Genomic DNA, 22,950 nt, shown 5'->3' with positions numbered 1-22,950 from the left:
ACGGTCATTTTCTGCTAAAAGCTTGCAAAATTCTTCAGCCACCATTGAGAAGAAAACTTCTCCCAGCTTCAAGCCTAGATTTCTGGTACCTTAAGGCTAGAAGGGATTTCTAGATCATGAAAACTTCTACTGGTAGGGGAGGGGGCCTAGAGAGAGAGAGGTTAAATAACAGGCCCAAAAGATCACACATTACAAAGCTAGTTAGGAGAGCCCCAGGGCCCAGGATGGGGTCAACTGATTTCCCCAGGTCTTACCCCTCTCTCTCTCTCTTTCTCTCTCTCTCTCTCCTTGATCATCTTCAAAAGGAACCTTCTTTGGTGGGCCTAGGAAAAAACAGTAAATCTCTGAAAGACATAAAGAAGATCGGCAATCTGTCTGCTAGCTTCCCTTTCTTTCTTTCAAGATATTCAGTATTCTGACTTTGCCCAGGAAATGGAGAAGAAGAAAAGAGAATCAGAAAACATTTTAAACAAAACAAAGCAAATAAAGAAAACTGCTTTTTTAAAGAAAAGTATGTGGTGTGTGTGTGTGTGTGTGTGTGTGTGTGTGTGTGTGTGTGTGTCCAGGGCCATGTATCATTTTGGAGTAAGCTAATTAAAAATGTGAGGGGCCTTTGCATTAAGAGAAACATAGAACATGGCCTTCTTTACCTATTTCAGTCTTTAAAAACCTTAAAAATTAGTGTGAGGACAAATGATTTACTCTACCTCAGACACTGGGTCTCTGCTCTGCCCTATATACTGCGAGATCATCCCATTTCCTTTCGGCTTCTCTCAGCTCTCTTGCCAAGTTGTCTGTCTTCCATTATTAGCCATTCTAATAAACACTCCTAATAAACACAAATCCAGGATGCTACTTTTGGCTCCTATGCTGCCTTTAGGAAAGACTGACACCTGCATTAACTTTGTCATCTGTCCTGGAGAAACCCAGCTGAGATCTCTGACGTATTCTGTTGCAAGCTGCAGTATAACGGACGTATTTGGTGTATATTCTCTTGTTAAATGGAATCTGAATTCCTAAGTGAACTAAAAATACTTAATTATTCATAAAGTACCCCAGGGATTGGTGACATTTGGGATGATTTTATCACGCTGTAGATATTGAACAACATAATGTGTATGGTGGTATCTAATTCAACTTCTTTTGTTTAAAAGAACATTCCTTCCCAATTCGTTTTGATTTATATGCCACGTGGATTAGTCCCTGACCATCCAGCTCCGGGTGGAGGTAGAGGGAATTTCCTGAGGAATGGGATGGGACTGAAGCTGGGGCAGTGCAGGGAAGACCAGAAAGAGGCTCCAAGGAGCCGTCTCCTGAGGATTGGAATTGGTTTGGGGTAGATGGCAAATGAGGGGCTTCTATTCAGGTAGAGGCAATGGTGGCCATGGATGGAAGTTTCTGAAAGGATCACAGGTCCAGAGACTCACAGGACTAGGTGCCAGGCTTCCAGTTTTGCACCAATTTGCTGCGTGACTCTGAGCACATTACTTAACCTCTCAGAGACAGAGTTTTCTCATATATTTGGAAGGGATAATTACACGCCCCTTAGCTACCTTATTGAATTGCACACAGTATACATGAAAGTACTTCCAACAATTAAAGCGCTTCATGAAGAATATATTCAAAGATGGGGAAGAAGGAAATAGCATTTACTAAGCACTATCTATGTACCAAGGGTTGTGTTTGATACTTTTACAAACATGAAGTCAATTAGTCTTAGCAAAAAAAAAATCTGAGATAGGCCTGATTACCCCATTTATAGGGGAGAAATTTGAGGCTCAGAGCTTTTGCTCTGAGGTCACAAAGTGGTGGAGCCAGGCTGAAAACCTCTACAGAGATAAGGTATGTATTTGGGTACACAATATGTAAAAGGAAAATGGGTCACAACCTTAATTTTTAAGTAGAAATGTTCAGTCAGCCTAAGATTTGGTTGACTTATACATGATATGTATTATCACAACATATGAACACTCACATGAAATTTTAATTATTTTGTCATCAGCCTATTTTTCTGCACAGTTATGATATTAAGGAAGGAAAATCTCTAAGTATAGTGTCAAAAATCGGTTATTAAATAAAGTAAACATTGAGGAGGTCTTGCCATTAGGTTGATATGATCTTGATCTGTTAGTGCTGGATGGACCAATCAGGTGGAGCTTTCACTCATCACTTCCTTGTTCCTGGCACATCACTGTGAGTTTCTGCCCCCAGGGGTAACACTTGCCTTTCCTTCGTTTCTGCTCAGACCCTGGCTCTGCCCAGGTTGGTGGAGATCCCGTTTGCACTTAGATGCTTTGTACACTGTGGGTCCTGGTTTGCAGTGTTGGGCCTGGAGATGAAGTTGTTGATGGATGTTTATGAGAGAGACGAAGTGGAGGAGGGCTTGGAGCAAGAGACCAGAAGCCAGTCCATCACCTGCTCCCTCGATGACCTCGCTTCACCTCTTCATGCTTCAGTTTCTCCATCTGTTGGTGGAAAGAGTGATACACGATACCTGGCTCTCAGAGTGTCAGGAACATCTTTGTAAAGCACTGGGAGATGCTCTAAGGGCCCTGAAAGACTTCATGCTTCCCTTTACTTGGTCAAGTAAAATCCCATCTGATGGGCGAAAAATTACAGACCACGTGTATTTTTTAAATAAGCAGATGATCTTATACCTGAAAAAGTACTTGCATTTCTTTATCAGTGGGTGGCGTACCATGAAACCCACTTCAATGACAGGGCCTAAATGTTTGTTTAAATAATAAACAAATAAGCCTAAGCATGTACAAGATGCACATACGGCTGCTAATATTTATACTAGTTTACTTTCCTACTACAAAATGCATTTCAACTACTTTTAACATTCTTAGTGTGCTTGTTTTCGCCATACACACACACACACACACACACACACACAACCGTGGTAGATTAGCAGCGAGATGGTATCATCACCCCCATTTTATAGATGAGAAAACTTAAACCAGGAGAAGTAAATAGATGGCCAAGTCCACACGGATAAGGGGGCAAAGTTAGGAAAATAATCTAAGTCTCCTGTCTCAAAATCTGGCGCTTATCCCTCTCAATCTCATTTTTGATCATTCTGAAGACTGAACTTTTTTCTCTTCCTGTTCTTGCACATCTTTTGTTCTCCACTCATTGATATAACAGGGCTGTAGGTGCCTTCTCATGCTTCTTCTCTGGGAACGGAGCCCTTTAAAGCCTGATGTCCTCAAGCAAGGTTTGCGGTAAAGTGAGAGCTCAGACATGACTGCTTGTTAAGCTTGTTCCTCATCGCCAGCCCGAAGAAAAACCTGCCCCAAATCACATTACCCAGTCCCTGGGACCTCTCAGCTGCTCTCAGTGGGGGAGCCAGTCAAGCTGCATCAAGTCATAATCAGGCTGAAATAGCCGCATCGGGATGCTCTCACAGACAGGCGTTTGCTTTGTATGTGCTTCTAAAGTGTATCCTGACTTAAAAATCCGAAGGGAAAGCGTGGGTTAAACACCAAAAGATCACTTCAAATGGTATTTTTTTCTTCCTGTGGGGAATTCAATTGCAAAGATGATCAGAGACTGATGAAGAAACACAGAAAAGCCACAGCGGATGAGGCACTAACCCCACTGTTTACTCACATTCAAGAGTGACTAGCTCTCTGCATGCCCTTTGCCAATCCAGGTTGCTTTGAAATTCCTTCCAAGGAAGCACCCCCTGCCCGGTACCACTCTGCAAAAAAGTTCCACTGAGGGTTTTAAACAGTGAGACAAAGAAGGCTGCGAACGGGAACCCCAACATGACAGCCAGCTAGCCCGCTGTGGCCGCCCATGGTCCGGCTGCCGAAGCGCAGACAGAGAGGACGGGCCCTCTTGAAGATGCTCCTGTCTGCCCCGCTTGAGCTGCTCCTGCCAGGGCCGCACCCCCGGGAAACTGCCCTATAAAGTGAGCGGCTCCTGCCAGGGCCAGCATCCCCGGGAAACTGCCCTGTAAAGTGAGCAGCTCCTTTTCCACAGCAGCCTCCCAGCGGCTCCCCACCTCCGCGGCTGCCATTGGACGTGACAGAGCAGCCGGCCCAGCCCGGCTCGCCTTTCGCTGCTGAAGACCTATTGGGAGCCCAAGCTGGAAAGCACAGGTGGGCAGAAGCCAGGTGGGCAGAAGCCACGTGGGCAGCCCCGGGTGGCACGCCTGCCCTCCTACCTGCACGGTCTCCTCCAGCTTTGGGTTGATGGGGTGAGTGATTTGAGGGTTGGATGCCCTTCCCAAGCGTTATCAGTTTCCCCTCTTCTTCCTGAATAGCCTGTGCACCTTCACCCATCCTGAAACCCTGCCTGGAAACAGAACAAAACAGAATACTGCGGCCGGCCCATCCCCCAGGAGCCAGAGGGCCAGATCTGGCCCGGAGCCAGGCTCTGAAGAAACGGGTGGGCGGAGGGCAGAGAGAGGCGGTGGTGGGGCAGGGAGCCTCGTGTTACACATTCAAAACCTAATTTTGGATCAGAGTCATACTTGTAGCCAAGCCTGAAAGATCGCCGAGGCCCCCAAATGAACCCACAGCTCTGAGGCGGGTCCTGGGCGAATCCTCAGCTCTCGTGCCCACTTGCTGCTCTCCTTAGTTCGAGAGGCTGAGTCAGGCTTGTTTGGATTTTCACTTTAAATGAAAAACATTTTTGATGTGTTTTAACTTAATGTTTTTTTTAAAGCAACATCAGTTGTCTCTTTGCCTCTTGCTAGCTGAGGGCAGTGCGCACTTCCCACCCCCATCTCGCGGTCCATGTTCTCCTCGGCTGACATGCTCATTGGAAGCCAGGGTGCCTCGTGCAACTTCCCCCCCTGAGTTAGGCCTAGGACACAACATCTTGCTTCGAGGTGACACCGGCACAGACAATAGGCCATCAGGGCAAGGGCAGCCTCAGGTGACAGAAGGAAGGTGCTTACCTTCCTACGACCAGTAAAAACGACCCTCTCTGGACATGGAGGAGAGAGGATACAGCTGGCCTCCGGGAGCGACAAGAGGGACAAGGGCTGCTCTCTCTCGTCTTCCAAGGGTGTGGGCACTTCCTCTGGAGGATTTGCTGCTGCCAAGAGCGGGCTGTTGCCTCCCTGGAACTCGGGGTATCAGGATGCTTGTTTGCAGAGCTGGCCGGCCAGCAGCCCGTAGCAGCTGGTTGTAATTATGCATTGCAGCTTCAGAGGAAGTTGCTGGCTGCGGGAGCGGGAGCGCGTGTTGGGCCTGGCCGCACACTGGCTGCTGGGCTTAAGGGAACAATAGAGATACAGGCCGGTGGCAGCAAGGGAAGGGGAGGAGCAGGACGAGGGCGAAGACAGGCAGAAAGAAATGGCGCAAGCTGTTCCCTCCGCTGCCGGGGCTGAATCTGGAGAAACCCGTGTCTGTGCTCCGAGGAGCCCTGCTCTTATTCCCAGACTTGCAACCAAAGTCTGTGCCCCTCTGGAAGCAGCCCCCAGACTTTTTTTTTTTTTTGAAAGCTGTACCTGCTGAGCACTGGATTTCGAGAAGTGTGCCTGGCTGACATGTCAGATAGCACTCCTCAGCCTGTTTAAGCTAAACCGACTGCATCTTTGTAGCAGCTGGCCACAGGGAAAAACCAAAGAATTCATGATGAAGAAGGCAAATCTCTCCTGGCTAGAAAGTACGGCAGCCACAGCAGCAGTTAAAACCTTTCAGTACCAGGCTAAACGCTGTGCCCAGATGTGGAAATCAGGCGGGAAAGAAAAAAGGACAACGTTACAGAAGTGAAATGTGGGTTAATGAACAAGTTGGTTTTTCTTTTTTCCCTCCTGGATGGAGAAAAACTTGCTAATGTGTGGTTCTTTCTACTTTCCAAGATTTCTTCAGTGTTTCCTAATTAGAACGTAGCTGGAAAATGAACATAGGGGACGGGGTGGGACACAGGGGTGGAGGACTGCCTTCCTGCCGCTGTGTCTGGAGCCCAGGCTCACATCAGCAAGGACCTCCCGTCACACATACAGACACTCCCACCCGTGTCTCTCTGCGCGTCCTTCCTCCGTTGGGAGGTTGCCTACAGCATCCACACGGCTTGGAGTCCCCAGCAAAGTACTCAGAATCCTGTTTTTGCCAGCTCAGGGAACAATTTCAAGGCCCACATCAGACCAGCGGACAGGCCTGAGATTCCTGTGGCCTCTTGATGACCCCTCTCCGCTCGTACAGCTCCTGATTTAAGTCGCTTTAAAAGGGCAGGTGTCTTACCTGGTAATGGGCACCCTTGATGTATAAAAGTGACAGCACCACGCAATGACACATGATTGGCTTGGGCTGGTCAATGAGGAGGCCATTTCATTACCTTTCTCCCTTGTCCGTTGCCTTGCACACGATGGCTGGAAATGCTATCAATCAGGAGGTATGAATGCAGAGAAGTGCCAGCCTGTGTGTGGGCATTGCGGTCTTGTTCCCACATGAGTAATGGAAATGCACGATGACACTATTCTCTTTGGGCCTGATTGCTAGAATCTCCTTATTGCCTGGGTGGAGGTATTATGGTGACGGGTGGAAAGAATTTTTCTAGTAGAATCCAAGTAGGCAATATTTTTTCTTCCTTTTCCTTCTCTTTCTTCCACATGAGGTTCTACATTTTCTAAACACACACACACACACACACACACACACACACACACTGTTAATTCCTAGAGCCATGCCGGTCAATTCAGTAGCCTCTAGCCATTGATGGCAATTTAAATTAATTAAAATTAAATAGAAAATTCAGTTTTTCAGTCATTCTAGGAATATTTCAAGTGCTCTGCAGCCACATGGGGCTGGGAGCTACTGTATAGGACAGCACGGAGTTACAAAACATTTCCATCAATGCAGAAAGTTCTATCAGGCAGCCTGTCCTGGAGCATCTATTTTCTCTTGTATCTTAGGACTCCTGTTCCTTTCACAATCCTCTACCAATAATTTTTACAAAGGTGAAACTGTTTTTTTTTTCTTTAACGACAACTTAAATCAAAACTAATGAACTCCCTTTAGGTTCCTGAGGGAAAGTTCCCCAACTACTGTGCTGATAGAACCTTGTCAAATAGTTGAACAGGGTGTGGCATTGTAGACATTGAAAGGACCTCAAGTCAGCAGGATTAGTCTCAGGCAGTCCTGACCCTTACGTATTCCTGTAGATAATTTTCCTAGACAGTCCTAATCCCAGCTAGAAGAAGCTACTACGAGGCTAAGCTGTGAGTCAAGAAAGATACCAGGGCATCTCCATAAAAATTTGCACAATAAATAGAGAGTATAGCTCCTTTAGAACTACAGGGTAGACCACACGACAAGCTCCTGGCAGCCGGGCTTTGTAGTGGGCGGAGATTCACAGAGCAATGAAGCACTTTGATGCAGCTGGAAGCACCTTCAAAGCTTCCAGGGGGAGAGATTATGGCAACTACCTGTAACTGGTTGTTCAGGTCCTTTGTGTGTGTGTAGGTGGGGGTAGGGACTGGACCACACAAAAAGTAAACAAATAAACCGAAAGCTACACTGGAAGCACTCTCCCCAAACTAACTGCAACCAAAGGAAACAAAGGATAAGCTATTTAATTGAACACTTTTGCTGGAAGATTAAAAATTCCACCCAAACTTTTATTTATTTATTTTCTGACTTAGAATAGAACCTTGTTGGCAACTGGTAAATCCTTTTAATATTTAAAAATCTGTCATTTCAGTTCTTGTTTTGCAAAATTTCCCAGTCTGTTTTCTTCTCATCTTGCATAGGAATGATACACGTAGCATCTGATGAACAAGTCAGACAGCATGAATACAGACTTTATCCTGAGTCTCCCCCAATTTAATTGAAGGTAGAAGTGTCCAAGGTGCAGGCTCCATGACCATGTTATTATTCACAAATCCTCATGAACTTTTATTCTGCTCCATTGTGGTGAGGGTATGGGTGGGTGACAGCGCGTTCCCGGAAGCAGATAAACAGGATATTACCAAAGTCGCTTTCTTAGTCCAAGCTACTTTGTCACAAAGCAGCTGTGAGGTATTATAGCCACAAACCTGGGCTACCAACTGGCCTGATTTTCCCATTTTTCAAGGAGTAACTGTGGACCTGGCCTTGATTGAAAGTGAAAGCTGAAACAGGGAGGGAGAGTAGGAAAGAGCCAAGGCTTGTCAATCCAGTTTGGAAAGTTCTAGAGGGTAGGAGTTAGAAATGTATTCGAGCAAGAGATCGCAGCCCTTTCTTTCTGGGATTGTGGGTAGGACTGGGGAAGGGAGTCCTGTTGAAGCTTCTCTCTCCCGATCAGTGAGGCAGGGAGACAGTCTGACAGATGCTGCCAGCCTGGGTACCAGTAAAACCTGGTCCCGTTTCAACCTTCTCCCATGTCCTGGGCTGCAGACCCTGTCTGGGAGGGAAGCAGCTCCAGGTGTAAGCAACACCTCTGATAGGGCGGTTTGGCCACACATCCTCAGGCTACAACTCTGTTCTCTTCTTACACTAGAGCCATCCTCATTTAGCTGGGGCTAGGGCGGGGGGCGGGGGAGGGGTGAAGCTGGAAGCTGTCCTCCAGCCCGTTGCTGACAGAGGCAGCCCCACTGTTTCACCCAGAGAGCAAGAAATGGCACCTTAATCCTCGATGAACAAATCCTCTGAAAGCGAAGCTCCTCCATAGTGAAGCTGGCTGTTTCCTTTTTCTTTAAGTCTTCATAAATCATATGCGCCAGCGTTGGCATGAGTCATATGGCTCGGCAGCAAAGCTCCTGCTAAGCCACACAGCTGCACGGGACAAAAATACCTCGGTGAATAGAGCATGTTTGTCCTGCATGGTTTACGTATAAATACGAAATCAGCAAAAATGCAGGGGTTCCCCGGCCTCTTGAGTCTCATAACCCTTTGGCTGCCTCCTCTGTTCCTTCTGCTGCCCTGTGTCAACCCACTTCCCCACTTCCTTGCTTTTGTTCAGGAAGAGAAGGGTGTCATCGGGGTCACTGCCATGTACTGATTGATTGTCAGATTGGTCAGCGAGCAACACTCTAGTGTAAGAGAGTCTTAGTCAATGTGGAACCTCCACCCGGTAAACGGACTCGGTCTTTTCATTCTGATGGAATAATGACAGACGTCCCCCTTGTGAAAGGACTTGCAGATGATGGGATGACATGGGATGCAATGAAATCGTGTAACTCCAACGCTGAGCACGCCCTTGGTGGGTTTGGGGGCCCCTGTGGCGTCAGAGGTGCTGTCTCTCTGCTCTGCATAGCCGTGTCCTTTCAGAGGCTTGTCTGGCCAGGCTCAGTTCCAGCCCCTCCAGGCCTGGTCTGGGGTTGCTGGAGTGACCAAGTCAGGTGGGGTCCATTCTGCTCCAATCCAGGCCACTCCCGCAGGCTTCTCCTCCAAACCTTTTCCCCACTTCTCTGGAGGAGCACAGATTAGCCCTGAGGGTCCCATTCTCTCTTAATCGCCTCTCACTAATTTAGAGCTTCCAGAGTCTTGTTTTCGGGCAACCTATTTATATTCTTTTGGTTCATATTTAATAATTTTAAACTGTACCCACTTCTTCTCTGTCCTCCTTGGAGGGGTCCTTATGATTTCTGTGTTATTGCCTCATTGAATAATGAAGTTTCTGACACTAAAGTGTGCCATTGGAATGCATTTGCCTCATTAATGGAGGTTGTACTGAATGTAGGTCACTTAATATCTGTTAGGTGGCATATCTCATTTACCTTCAGATTAGGGCATCACTTAATATGTATTTAGGGCTTTGGTTTTAAGAGATGTATTTTTTTAATTGAACACATATTTTGAGTCCTGACATCTGACATGTTCAGCTTATATATAAAGTGTTTATATAATTTGCCTATCTAAGTTCAGCGAAGTATAAAATACACTAATGAATGATAGTAAATCACTTCACACATATAAACCTCTGTTTATTTGTGGCTGGACTAGAAACAGCCTAAGACTTTTCTAACATTCCAAATACTGTTGCTTTTGGATTTGCTTCCCCCATATACAGGATAAATTCCTGCCTTTAGGACAGATTTCCAGCCACGTTTCCGCTTTGGGGCTTTAGATGTGGAAAAACAAGGAGAAAAGTAAGAGACAAGGTGTTTTCGGTGATCATCTTTTCTCTTTGAACTATCCGCTGACTTCCTCAGGGAAGCCATCACCTGACGTGGTGAGAGAGAATGGATTTCAATGTCAAAGGGGACTGGATTTGAATCTAGTAGCTTGTGACCTTGAACAAGTTGCTTAGGGTTAGGGTTAGGGTCCTTTCTAAGCCTCACTTTTCTCAGCTTTAAAAAGTGGGTGATGATATATATTTCCTGGGTTGGTTGTGAAAAGAAAATGCTTAGCCCAATCTCTATCTAAAAGGGTATTCAGGAAGTGCCAATTTTCTTCCTATTCCGACCTTAGCTTAGATATCAGTTTCAGAGAGGTCATGTTTAGAAGATAATATGAGGAAGTATTTCTGTCCCGTCTCCATCACCGTGTAAGGTAATTAAGCTAAATCGTCAATTGGAATGTGCATCTACGAAGTTATATTCATCTCACATTGCGGACGCTAGAGCACCAAGCCACTGCCCTCAAGACGCTTTTCTCTACTTGCCAGCCCTGGTCACGTGGAGTCAGCCCTGCGGGGAAGTGGGCAACGAGTCCAAGCCAGGCTCCAGGCTGGAGGAGGACCAAGTGAGGTGTACACCTACCTGCCACTACCAGCTCCACTGGGGAGATATGTGTTGAAGGCCATGGAGAATTACCTGTCACCCACACATCCACCAAATTTCTACTTAAGTACTACTGTTAAAGGTTCATCCCTTTTGTTTAAGAGCTTGTCAGTGGCAAACACACAACTCAAGCTAGCTTTTTTAAGGCATGGGAACTTCTTGGCTTATGTAACTTGGAAGTTTAAGGAGGTGACGTTGACTTCAAGTCCATCTGGAGCACAGGTCCACCCACTAAACCAATCACTCTGGCTGTGACACACAAAATTTCATTTGTTGGACTTGAGTCACAAGACTTCCCATGGAGCGAGCGGTAGAGACAGTCCTACCTAAACTACAGGGACAGAGAGTGAGTTGAGGGAGGCTTGCCAAAATAAAAAGATTGCTTTCTGGGCAGACAAATGCAATAGATGCTGACTACATGCTACTGTAGAACAGACAATACTGTGGGAGTGTCAACACATGCATCCAGGTTGTCAGCTGTGTATCAGTCAGGGTCCAGTCAGGAGACAGAAACTGCCCTAGTTATTTTAATAGAGAGAATTTAATATAAGGAATTCATAACTAGGTACAACATTGTTAACAAGGTAACTAAAAGTGTAGAAAGAGGATATTAAGGTACTACTAGGGTTGGGAGGAAAAGGGAAAAAGATGGAATTATCAAAATCTAGGAGCTTGGAGATGCCGTATGGAGCTAAAACTCAGACCCCTGGGGAGGGGGTGATGGTTGGCTGGCGCTGGTGACTAGGGATGCACAACGTGGCCGGTTCTGCAGATGCTGGGCGAACTAAACACTGGATTCACTCGCTGCTGTGGGAAAGAACTGCTTCTGCTGAGTGAAGAAGTCTGGCTGGGGGGGCTGCTCACAGGCATCGAGACAATAGTGAGCACATGGGAAGGAGTTAGTCCCTTCTCCTCCTCCAGCTTTGCAGGCTTCCTCTAATAACCACAGTTCTCAGATTGGAGCTGCTGGCAAAGGGGAATCATGGTTTGCAGACTCCAGCTCTAGCCTCGGAAAGCCAAGTATACAAGGGTGGGTGTGGAGCTGAGGGACAATGACCGCCTAACCGAGAGGTCATCACACTTTAGTGTGCAGTGTTTGCTTCCTTAAAGACGAGCAGACAGTAAGTGTACTAAAGACATGGAAGTCTGAATGGCGTTGAATAACGCTTGGAGATATGAATCATGATTCTCTCCTACTTCAAAGTTCCTTCTTCCTTGGGCAGAGCAGACCTGGTATCAGACGGACTATACCAGGTGTGACCGTAAAATAGAGAGATGGCATCTCCAAGGAAAGCATTTCTTTAACTTGAGTTATTCTTTCAGGTATCCACGCTACAAGTAAGCCAGGCTTTCCCTTTTCTCTCTAGGCTGTAGGTAGTCAATGTCTTGGTAATTACTGAGCCCTTATGGATCAAAGATCAGCTGAAACTTTCCCGATGACTAAGCATAAACAACCTTGCCAGAGGAAGGAGTCAGTGTGTTTATACAAAATGTTTGTCCTTTTCCGAATGTAAGCGTCTTCTCTTGGTCAAAATTTCTCATTAACTCTGTCACTTGAGATTAGCTCTTGAAGCCCTGAACTTTCAGACAAATTGAATTTCTATAGTTATTCTAACCATACTAGTATGACTCCTTTGGTCAAAGCAAGTTTTGTGTGTGTGTGTGTGTATATGCGCTTAACAAGGCCAGGTAGAAAACACATATTCTGTGTAAGCAATAAATGTCAGAACATCAAGTACAATTTGGTGAACTTTAGTAGAACAGTTATTAAGCAATACAGCCCTCTTCTTCGCTCCAACAAATTGTGAAGGCTCCACTTCAAAAAAGGAGAAAAGCCAGACAGCACTACAAAATCATGAATCCATTTTTGGTTTACTGTTAGCAAAAGGCTGTCATAAAAACTAATTTTATGCCTATTAATAAATGAGTCATAAATAACAATCATTCCCAATAAGAATACACTTTCAAGGAAAAAAAATTATGGAGAAAGAAATCTGTCGTCATAAGTGACTTTGAGCCTAATAAAAACTGTAAAAAATACTCTAATGTATTTCAACTAAGTGCTTTATAGTTTCCAAAACGCTTTCACATCTATCTTCCCATTCAATCCTCACAGGAACTATATGAGGTAGGTAAGATTTATCATTCAATTTTAGATTGAAAAAACGAAAAAAAACAACTGAGGCTCAGAGAGGCTTAAGCAACTTGCTTAAGTGGTAAATTGTGGAGCTGGGTCACAAACCAGGTTTTCTGAATCCTGCGTCAGCTGTCTTATCATTGCTGCTTCTTTAACTAACTCTCTGGTCAGATTTCCAAAATATGTATAAAAGGAGATGATCATAGCCTGCTATTTCCTACATATATAAAGTAGTAAGATCTATCCTATTAGATAGTACCACATCTACAGAATGTAACTTACTGGTAACTGGGAAGCAAGTTTTGGAATTTGAGAAGAATAATAATAGCTAACATTTACTGCTACTACTTGCCAAAATCTCTTCCTTATGCAACGCCTGAAACTACCCAAGAGGTATATATTTCTTTTAGCGTCATTTTACAGATGAATAGACAGAGGCTCAGATAACTTTCCAAAGTCACTTAACCAGTAAGTTACAGAACAAGGATCAGATGGAGGTTTGTCTGATCCAAAACCCATGCCGGCCCCTGCTCTTCTGTGCAGACTCAGCTACGGGCAGGACCGCCCCAGTAATAAATGCTGATCCCTCCTGGTCTCCCAGACCCGCCCAAGTACAGAGCATCTAAATAAAGAGGACGAAGCCGCAGCCCAACACGCTGCAAATATAGCTTCACCTGGGAAAGACGTGAACTTCAGCTTTGATTTGCTGAGTCATCTTGGTTAAGACCCTCCTCCACATTCTTTCTCTGTTAACAGGAAATGAAAATATCAGGCCTGTCTTAATGGCCATTTGCCCCTGATTTATCTCCATCAGAGCTTGCTATCACAAGGACAGACCATTGACCAGAAAAGTGGGTCTTTCCCCCCTTACTTGGTTCAATACCCTAGAATAAGAAATGTCAGATATATTCCAGTTATTACCTAATTGGCAACAGTGCATAATATTTTTTATATTGCAGGCCTGAAGGCAGACAACAAAATTCAATTCTGTCACAAGTTGTGGTATTTTTTGAAATATTCAGGCACAAGACAACATATTTCCCAACAAATAGTTCGGTTGTTGTTTTTTTTTTTTTTTTCCTCTCTCCACTTTTTTTTTTTTTTTTGCATATTTCTTTTTCTTTTTTTTTTAATTAGTTATCTGTTTTATACATATTACTGTATATATGTCAATCCCAATCTCCCAATTCATCTGCCCCCTCCCCTGCCCAGTTCGGTTGTTTTTGCTAGCTTTGTGTTGTCTTCAAAACATACCACAGGCATTAAGTCCATGTTATGGACTTAGAGCTTTCTTTTTTCTGCTTCAATTCTAACTTATTTTCAAATTATGAAACTTAAAAGTGCCTGAAACCACAAAACTTTTTTTTTTTTTTGGCACTCATAACTGAAAAAGAGCTGAATTTTTTCCCCTAAGATTTTTATAAGGGATTTGCTCTTAGGCTGACGCTTCTTAACTGAAGCTCTTTTTTCTGACCAACTTTTAATTTTCTGAAAGTTGGGGCTTATGATATGGAGAAGGCACTAACAAGTGCTAATCTGGGATAATGAGCTGGATGGATAAATGAGTCCCTGACCACCACCAAAAGATCATCATGGCCACAGATTTTTTTTTCCCCCCTCAATTAAGTGTAGATGTGATTACCTGAACATGCAGCAATATTCCCTTGGTAATTGTGCTAGACTAACGGTCTAAATTTATTTTATGTAATATTCTTTTCAATAACAATGTCTATTAAAGACATCTGGTAAAAGTCTGTAATGCTTATTTCATGCATAGGCAGCATAAGAGTGTGTTTTAAGAATCCTGTTTTCAGTTTAATGTTATGGGCTGTTAAGGAGAAGGTTTATGGGTGTAACATTATTAGTTGGAATTTGGCTCAAATTGAAATTGGGCCCAAGAATTTACTTATCCACAATATTGTGAAGGGCTTTTTAAAATATTAAAAAGTTTAACTAAACAAGAATATTAGTCTAATTTAATGTTTTACCTGCAGTTCTCAAGGCCATTCAAAACACTTCCTGATCACCAGATTTCAAATTCAGATGGTAGCCTGTCTCTCATACTGCAAGGCTTTTAAAAATCAGAGGTTTATTACATCAGGTCAGTATTTTAACCACAAGAAAAAAAGATGTATTTGCTGAATTGTTTGACTATAGATGAAAAAGGAAAAACTACCATATGCCATGGACCCTTTGTTAGGGTTTGAGGTGCCAGCTGAGCCACAGGGGCCCCCGCCCAGGCCTGGCCTGGCCTGAAGCCACCGTATTCACACCACTGCCAAGTAGAAATGAATCACCCTGCCCATTGGCTAGGCTTAGCATCCCTGTAATTTCATTTTAAAACCTCAACGATCAAGATGAAAAGAAAGCAATAAAACATATCAAAGTTTTACTCGTGCAGTTCGAAGAGCCCCCCCATCCTGCACGTCTGTGGCCTTGACACCTCTTTTGGCATCGCTATTAGCGACACAGGAGTAATTCACCACTGTCAGGGGATTTGGCTGTTTCATCACCTCCATGGGAGACCTGCATAACTCCATGGTGATTGCTGTCTAGATGAATTACGTGGCTCCTTCATGCACTTTTTGACTGAGCAGTGATAACTCAGATAGTGCATTATCCCGTGCCTCTCTCGGAGAGGAACCTGTCCTTTTTTCTCACAGAGCAGTGAAAGAAAGACCTCATCGAGGCATTTAAAGTGACATCACCATGCCAATCCCAACTTCTTACAGTCAGTAAGAAGCAATTGCTGGGCCAGATTAATATAGTAAAGGTAAATCTCAGTGACAACTCTTTCAGCTGTTTAGAGCTGGTGCTAATTGTTCATCAAGCTCTTAGAAAATAGTAGATGAAGCAATGCCCAAAATGTAGCCGATAAAATTTATTTTATAATCTCATATTCATACGTGCCAGGGAATCCATGGGTTTTGCCATTTATCCCTTCATCTGTCCATCCATCCACCCATCCATCCTCCCTCCATTCATTCACCATTCATTCAACACATATTGTGGTATGCTCACGGGATGCCCTAGCTAGGCACTAGTGATTCAACAGGAAGCCAAACCGATAGGCGTTGCTCTTCTAGGGTTTATTGTCTATTGGGAAGACAGAAATTAAGTATATACAAGTGTGATGAGTATTGGGAAGGACATATGCAGGATACTCTAGAAGCATGTCACAGGAGAACCTAACCTTGTCAGAGGAGACAGAAAGACTTTCTAAAAGAAATGATGCTTAAACTGAGACCTAAAGGATGCGAGACTGGGGAGGAACCCCCTTTGGCAGAGGAACAGCAGGTGCAAAGTGCCTGAGGCAGGCAAGAAATGCAGGGCAACCTTGAGAAACTGGCAAAACTGCTATGTCCATAATGGGTGGGACATGAATAGGACAGGGGAAATTGGTTCCAGATGAGGCTTACTGATGGTCCATGTGGACCCATGAACAACAAACTGAGGGAAAAAATCTTATGTCAATAAGATTTTATTAGAATATGATTTTAGAGGCATGGAGAATCTTAATATTTTATTATGTATATCATATACACTGAGTGTATGTATGTATATAAAATATGTGTATATATACTATACGGTGTCTGTGTATATATACATATAGGCACTGATACATATATTCTTATTAAACTATTCTTAAACTATGACTATTAAACTATAGTTTAAATGAAAATAATAAAATGATCATACTTGTCTCCACCACCCAGATTAAGAAATGCATCTCTGTAACTTTTTTTTTTTTTTCTGGCCGAGTGGCTTGCGGGATCTTAGTTCCCCGAACAGGGATTGAACTCGGGCCCTGGCAGGGAAAGCGCCAAGTCCTAACCACTGGACCGCCAGGGAAGTCCCACATCCCTGTAACTTTTAAGACACCCTTTAAACCCTCTCCAACGTATTCCCTTTCCTTCATTTTTGTTTATAATTTTACCACATAAGTGCATATCACGAAGCACCTTATTGGTGTGCGTGTTTCCCTGAATTTTATATAAATGCAATTATATTCTATGTATTATTTCGAGACTTTCTTTCTTGTACAAGCTATGTTGAGAGTCAACCATGTTAATGTGTAAACATTTCCTTTTCATGGCAGTAGAATAGAACTTCATTTGTAGCTAACATGGTGAGAGAGGAAAATAGTACGAATTTTGAAAATCTACAGGCAGTTCTCAGATTTCTTTTTATTCATCAGTATCTCTGACCTTCCTCACCCATCTTTTTTCTTTTAATAGATCTTTATTGGAGTATAATTGCTTCACAATACTGTGTTAGTTTCTGTTGTACAACAAAGTGAATCAGACATATGCATACATATATCCCCATATCCCCTTCCTCTTGAGCCTCCCTCCCACTTTCCCTAACGCACCCCTCTAGGTGGTCACAAAGCACTGAGGTGATCTCCCTGTGCTATGCGGCTGCTTCCCACTAGCTAACTATTTCACATTCGGTAGTGTATATATGTCGATACTAAGTAACAATGAAGCTGATAATGAGCAATACATTTGCCGGAGATTACCTGATATTTTCAAAAGGCTTTGTACATTACGCTGTGCAAACACATCATTGCATTTAAACCTCACCACAACCGTAGGAGGTAGGCATGCCCCAAATTTCCAGTTTGACAAGTGAGGGAACTGAGGTCTAGAGAGATTAGTTGACTTGGTGAGTGGCCCCTTTATGTGGCAGTGAGGTACAAAATCCAGTATTTTCCTCTCTCCTCTGCACCACCAAACTGGGCCATGGGAAGTGGGAACAAGGCAGGACTAAAGACTTGAATGATTTGAAAACTTTGTGAACCATTTTTCCTGATAGCTCGTCATCTCATTTTAACCTCTAGGTGTGAGTACAAAGACAAATCCATTCTGATTTAATTCCCAAGTCTTAAACTCACCCTTGCTCCTGGCCTTCTAAGATTTTAGAGAAAAGCAACATCACAGCCTACATTGACCAAGAATTGACCACGTGAAAACCTACGTTCAGAACCTACTCTCTGTACTCTCTGTAACTCTGGGGTGCATTGCAGTGTTTAGTGATGAGACGAATTTGCCACAAATGCCTTGCCTTCTAAAGCTTTCAAAGTTTATTTTCATTAATTTCTCATAACCCAGTAGCCCTCACAAATGGTATTGGCTGCATGGCAAACTTGCACTTGGCCATGTTCAGGGAGGCAAGGTGATGAGGAGCAAAGATCTTCTCACTCCTGATCCAGTTTTCTTCTCCACTCTCGAATGCTCTGTCTATACCCGAGAGGACTTTCAGTTGTGGCACTGCCTGAGGTTATGTTCAGATTGTCTCTGAGGTCCTGAATCTAAGCAGACCACCGAGCTCATCCTTGCGCAGAAACTATTTGCCATGGGCTCCTCTGTGCAGAAGGTGAATTTCCCAGGCTGGTTCTGTAGTCCCAGGGCTGGGTCATCACAAGACAAGCTTTTCGGGCCTTGGAGATGATGTGAAACATCAGGTATTGGCGTCCAGCTTGTACACCAAACTCTAAATTTTCATCTGTATTATTTTTTTAATCATCACCCTTCTACCATTACCTATGTTTTGAAATATGTTTATCCACAATACAAACCACTTTTAAAACACTTAGGTCTCGTGGTCTTATCTTGCATAAATGAATGCCCTGCTAGGCTTTAACACTGCAATAGCTCCTGGACCTCCAGCCTACGTCCAAGGACTGTCACGCATCTGCAGCACAGGCCCTGAGGTCCACGTGGTCCCTTGGCATTTAAAGAGTTTAGATTCACTGCTTGAATTACTCCAGAGAGACCCAGGAGACCCTTGACCTGTACTGATTTGTAGTTTAGCTGATGCAAATTTGATTAAAATGAGCTGCAACGTTGGAGAGTGGACACCCAGATACTTTGGCTACTGAATGAAGCTGGTCAGCTGCTCGTGATCTGAGTCTGGGAGCAGTTTCACTGTTTTCTTTCCATTCTCAAGCACAATTACGGGAGATGTTATGTGCTAAAGTGCTATTTGCCGACTTGGGGCTTTGCAGAGGTCTTGGGTGTCCTTCTCAAATGCCAGGAGTCTGCACTAGCCATCTGTAACATTCTTTGAATGAAACTTTCAATATACGTATACATATATGTATAACATATGAAAAAGATTGCATATATGAAAGTAGTGGTATTTACTTGGTATAATTAGAACAGTGGTTCCCAGCTAGAGTTGCTTTTTTCCCCTGGGGACTTTTGGCAATACTTAGAGATATTTTTGGTTGTTGCAACTGGCCAGAGGGAGTGTATGGGGTGGGGGGGAGGGGACGCTACTGCATCTACTGGGCAGAGGCCAGAGACGCTGCTCATCCTGCTACAGCGCTCAGGGTGGCTCCCTATAACAAATAATTGTCCAGTACAAAATGTCAATAGTGCCAAGGTTGAGAAACTCAGGATTAGAGTAATATTTTCTCTATTGTTCCAAAATTCTATGACATTTTTTAATACAGGCATAGCTCAGAGATATTGCGGGCTCAGTTCCAGACCACCATGATAAAATGAGTATCACAATAAAGTGAGTGACACAAATTTTTTGGTTTCCCAGTGCATATAAAAGTTACGTTTACACTATACTGCAACCTATTAAGCGTGCCATAGCATTATGTCTAAAAAACAATGTTTATACCTTAATTAAAAATACTTTATTGCTAAAATATGCTAACCATCGTCTGAGCCTTCAGAGAGTCATGGTAGTAACGTCAAGGATTGTTGATCACAGATCACCATAACAAATATAATAATAATGAAAAAGTTTCAGATATGTCGAGAATTACCAAAATGTGATAAACCTGTATATACATGATTACATAATGTCATTGTGTTTAGGTTTTCTTTTTTTTTTCCTTTGGTAAGTTTTGTCATCCCAACACCAAACGATGATCATTCTTACTTTCTGGAGAAGTTCTTTTATGATTTAAGTTATGTCCTCCCCTTTCATTAAGGGCTGACCAATGAAAAGCCAGATGTGAACACTCTGCATTTTTGGTAAATCTACTGTTAAAGACAGAGTTCACAGTGGTACTCAATTCACTTTATGTAAAGATGCTTTCAGAATACATTTTTCTAACATCTCAGGGCCAGAAACACTTCATCTACCTGGGTGAACTGTTATATTTGTTGACTTTTGGGCAATACGTACAATGTGTTTGCCGCTTTGCCTTCGCTGCTGAGAAACTCGGTGCTAAGTTTTCTCTTCCCATCTTCCTCATCCCTTCACCCTCTTTACTTGTTGATTCTTCCTGTCTTCTTAGGTCTTGTTTACTTTTCTATCTGCACCGAAACTGGTCCTTTTAGAATTAGTTAATTACCTAACTAAAATGGTCCCCTCCTCTCTCCATGTCCTCCCTCCTACTAATTCTTTGTGTTCCCTCCCCCCACAGATTCTTTTTTTTTCCCTCATGGTTTTTATTCCATATCTTATCTCTTTCATAATTTTAAATGTAGCTGATTTATTATCTCTTTCAATATGTTGCATTATCTCATGTCCCTGTTTGATGTTTCTGCTGACTCTCTTTTCACAGCAGATTGCTGCCTGCGTGTGATTTGTAATTTTTGTGTGTGAGTTTATCTTCAGTGGAGATTGTTGCTTGCTTTTTGTTGGATTCCCATGCATCTTTGTTGGTTAAGGAATGAGTATATACATATTCTTTTTGAAAGTTATTAGTAGTAATTTAAAAATATACACATGCTATATTTCATAATAAAATTTAATATAGTAAAGGTATGAAAAATTATTTGAAATTTTTTATTAAATCATCATATAAATAATAATGGAATGAACCTGGTGTCATATAGTTGGGGATAATCAAATAAGAGTATGTAGAATGTTAAAATATGAAAGTTGAGTCTATGATATTTTAGAAAGTCCTGGCCTGGAAGTAACATACATCACTGGTCTTCCTATTCCTGTGGCAACCATTCCAATGGCCACATTTAGATACAAAGGGAACCGTAGTCTCTGGCTGAGCAGCTGCATCTCTGCTTTGAGGGAAGTGTGAATTGCAGTGGTCAGCCCGCCATGTCTGCCACAGTGGGCCTGATCCCAATGTAAGGGCCGTTCTCCTTCCTTCTCTTGCTTGTCTCCTCATGATTGAGCCTTTAGTATGCTGCAGGGTCTCCTCATCCCAGCCCTCGCTCCACACTCAGTGCTTTTCTAAGGATGGCATCAGGGGTTGGGGGAGAGATCTGTGTGCCCACCCGAGTGCTAATGAAGTCAGTCCTTCCCTAACCATGGAGAAAGAGTGGTGACGAGTGATGCTCTGTCCAAGTAGAGCCACAAGAAAGTTAACTCTGTGAAGGGAAGGACTCTGCTGCTCTTATTTGCCACTGTGTCATCAGTATCTGAAAAGTGGCTGGCACAGAGTAGGTGCCCATGGATTCTTGCTGAAAAAATATGAATGATTAAATAAATACCTGTTTCTCTATCCTCTTTCCCAGGGGAATAAATAGAATATCTTTCTATCCCTTTCATCTTTCCTCCTATCGTTGGATACCCACTTACACCTCCTAAAATGTTGCCAAAACTTTCTATTCTCGCATTCATCATTCTATTCTACAGAATTCTCCTGTTTCTGCCCCATTCTACTCCTCTCGTCTCCTGTCCTCTGCAACAACCCTCAGTCCGTTTTTATGCTCATCAGCATCCAGACCCTCTTCCTTGCATTGGAACCACCTTTATTTCACATTAACAGTGATTACTAAAGTATAAATGAATTTATTACAGAATAACCAGCAAATGTCCATTTGCATCCATTGACTTAAGTGGTGTCCCAAGGAGACTTCAGTGGAAAGAGTACTTGACCCCTCCCATGACCGGCTAATCTCTCTGCCTGACTGGATGGCACGGGTTGAGCCACGCAACTTAGAGTGGTAACAATACTTCCGGTTTCCCCAAAGCAGCTGCTTCACACTCTATACATTAGCTCCTGCTGCTGAGGGGCTCCTGAGGGGCTGCTGAGGGGCTCCAGCCAGCTCCTCTTTGGGGCAGAATCCCCAGCCTCTGTCCTTTGTAACCAGCCTCATTGCTGGAGAGCAAGGTTTAGCTGTTTCTAAAAGGCTCCTCTCAAACATAGGCAGAACACTCTATGACATAAATCACAGCAAGATCCTTTTTGACCCACCTCCTAGAGAAATGGAACTAAAAACAAAAATAAACAAATGGGACCTAATGAAACTTAAAAGCTGTTGCACAGCAAAGGAAACCATAAACAAGACGAAAAGACAACCCTCAGAATGGGAGAAAATATTTGCAAACAAAGAAACTGACAGAGGATTAATCTCCAAAATATACAAGCAGCTCATGCAGCTCAATATCAAAAAAAACAAACAACCCAATCCAAAAATGGACAAAAGACCTAAATAGACATTTCTCCAAAGAAGATATACAGATTGCCAACAAATACATGAAAGGATGCTCAACATCACTAATCATTAGAGAAATGTAAATCAAAACTGCAATGAGGTATCACCTCACACCGGTCAGGATGGCCATCATCAAAAAATCTACAAACAATAAATGCTGGAGAGGGTGTGGAGAAAAGGGAACTCTCTTGCACTGTTGGTGGGAATGTAAATTGATACAGCCACTATGGAGAACAGTATGGAGGTTCCTTAAAAAACTAAATATAGAACTACCATATGACCCAGCAATCCCACTACTGGGCATATACCCTGAGAAAACCATAATTCAAAAAGAGTCATGTACCCCAATGTTCATTGCAGCACTATTTACAATAGCCAGGACATGGAAGCAACCTAAGTGTCCATCGACAGATGAATGGTTAAAGAAGATGTGGCACATATATACAATGGAATATTACTCAGCCATAAAAAGAAATGAAATTGAGTTATTTGTAGTGAGGTGGATGGACCTAGAGTCTGTCATACAGAGTGAAGTAAATCACAAAGAGAAAAACAAATACTGTATGCTAACACATATATATGGAATCTAAAAAAAAGAAAAAAAGGTTCTGAAGAACCTAGGGGCAGGACAGAAATAAAGACGCAGTTGTAGAGAATGGACTTGAGGACACAGGAAGGGGAAGGGTAAGCTGGGACAAAGTGAGAGAGTGGCATGGACATATATACACTACCAAATGTATAAAATAGATAGCTAGTGGGAAGCAGCCCCATAGCACAGG

The 22,950-nt window shown here is 43.3% G+C and overlaps 1 protein-coding gene and 1 long non-coding RNA gene across 3 annotated transcripts in view; one reads left to right on the top strand and one right to left on the bottom strand.

The window, feature by feature from the left end:
* The window catches only part of MAML3 (mastermind like transcriptional coactivator 3), a 615,614-nt gene that overhangs the window by 122,548 nt on the left and 470,116 nt on the right, over positions 1–22,950 (top strand). The window lies entirely within an intron of this gene.
* Positions 550–19,075, bottom strand: LOC309661625. The gene is made up of 3 exons (XR_014264112.1): positions 4,913–19,075; positions 4,175–4,305; positions 550–3,706 (listed from the first exon to the last, which is right to left on the bottom strand). It is a non-coding gene; the product is annotated as an uncharacterized lncRNA (long non-coding RNA).

Source organism: Balaenoptera physalus, assembly GCF_965194825.1.
Source record: "Balaenoptera physalus genome assembly, chromosome: 5".
Taxonomy (NCBI): domain Eukaryota; kingdom Metazoa; phylum Chordata; class Mammalia; order Artiodactyla; family Balaenopteridae; genus Balaenoptera; species Balaenoptera physalus.
Note: the sequence above shows the minus strand (reverse complement) of the source record. Positions and strands in the feature narration are given on the sequence as shown.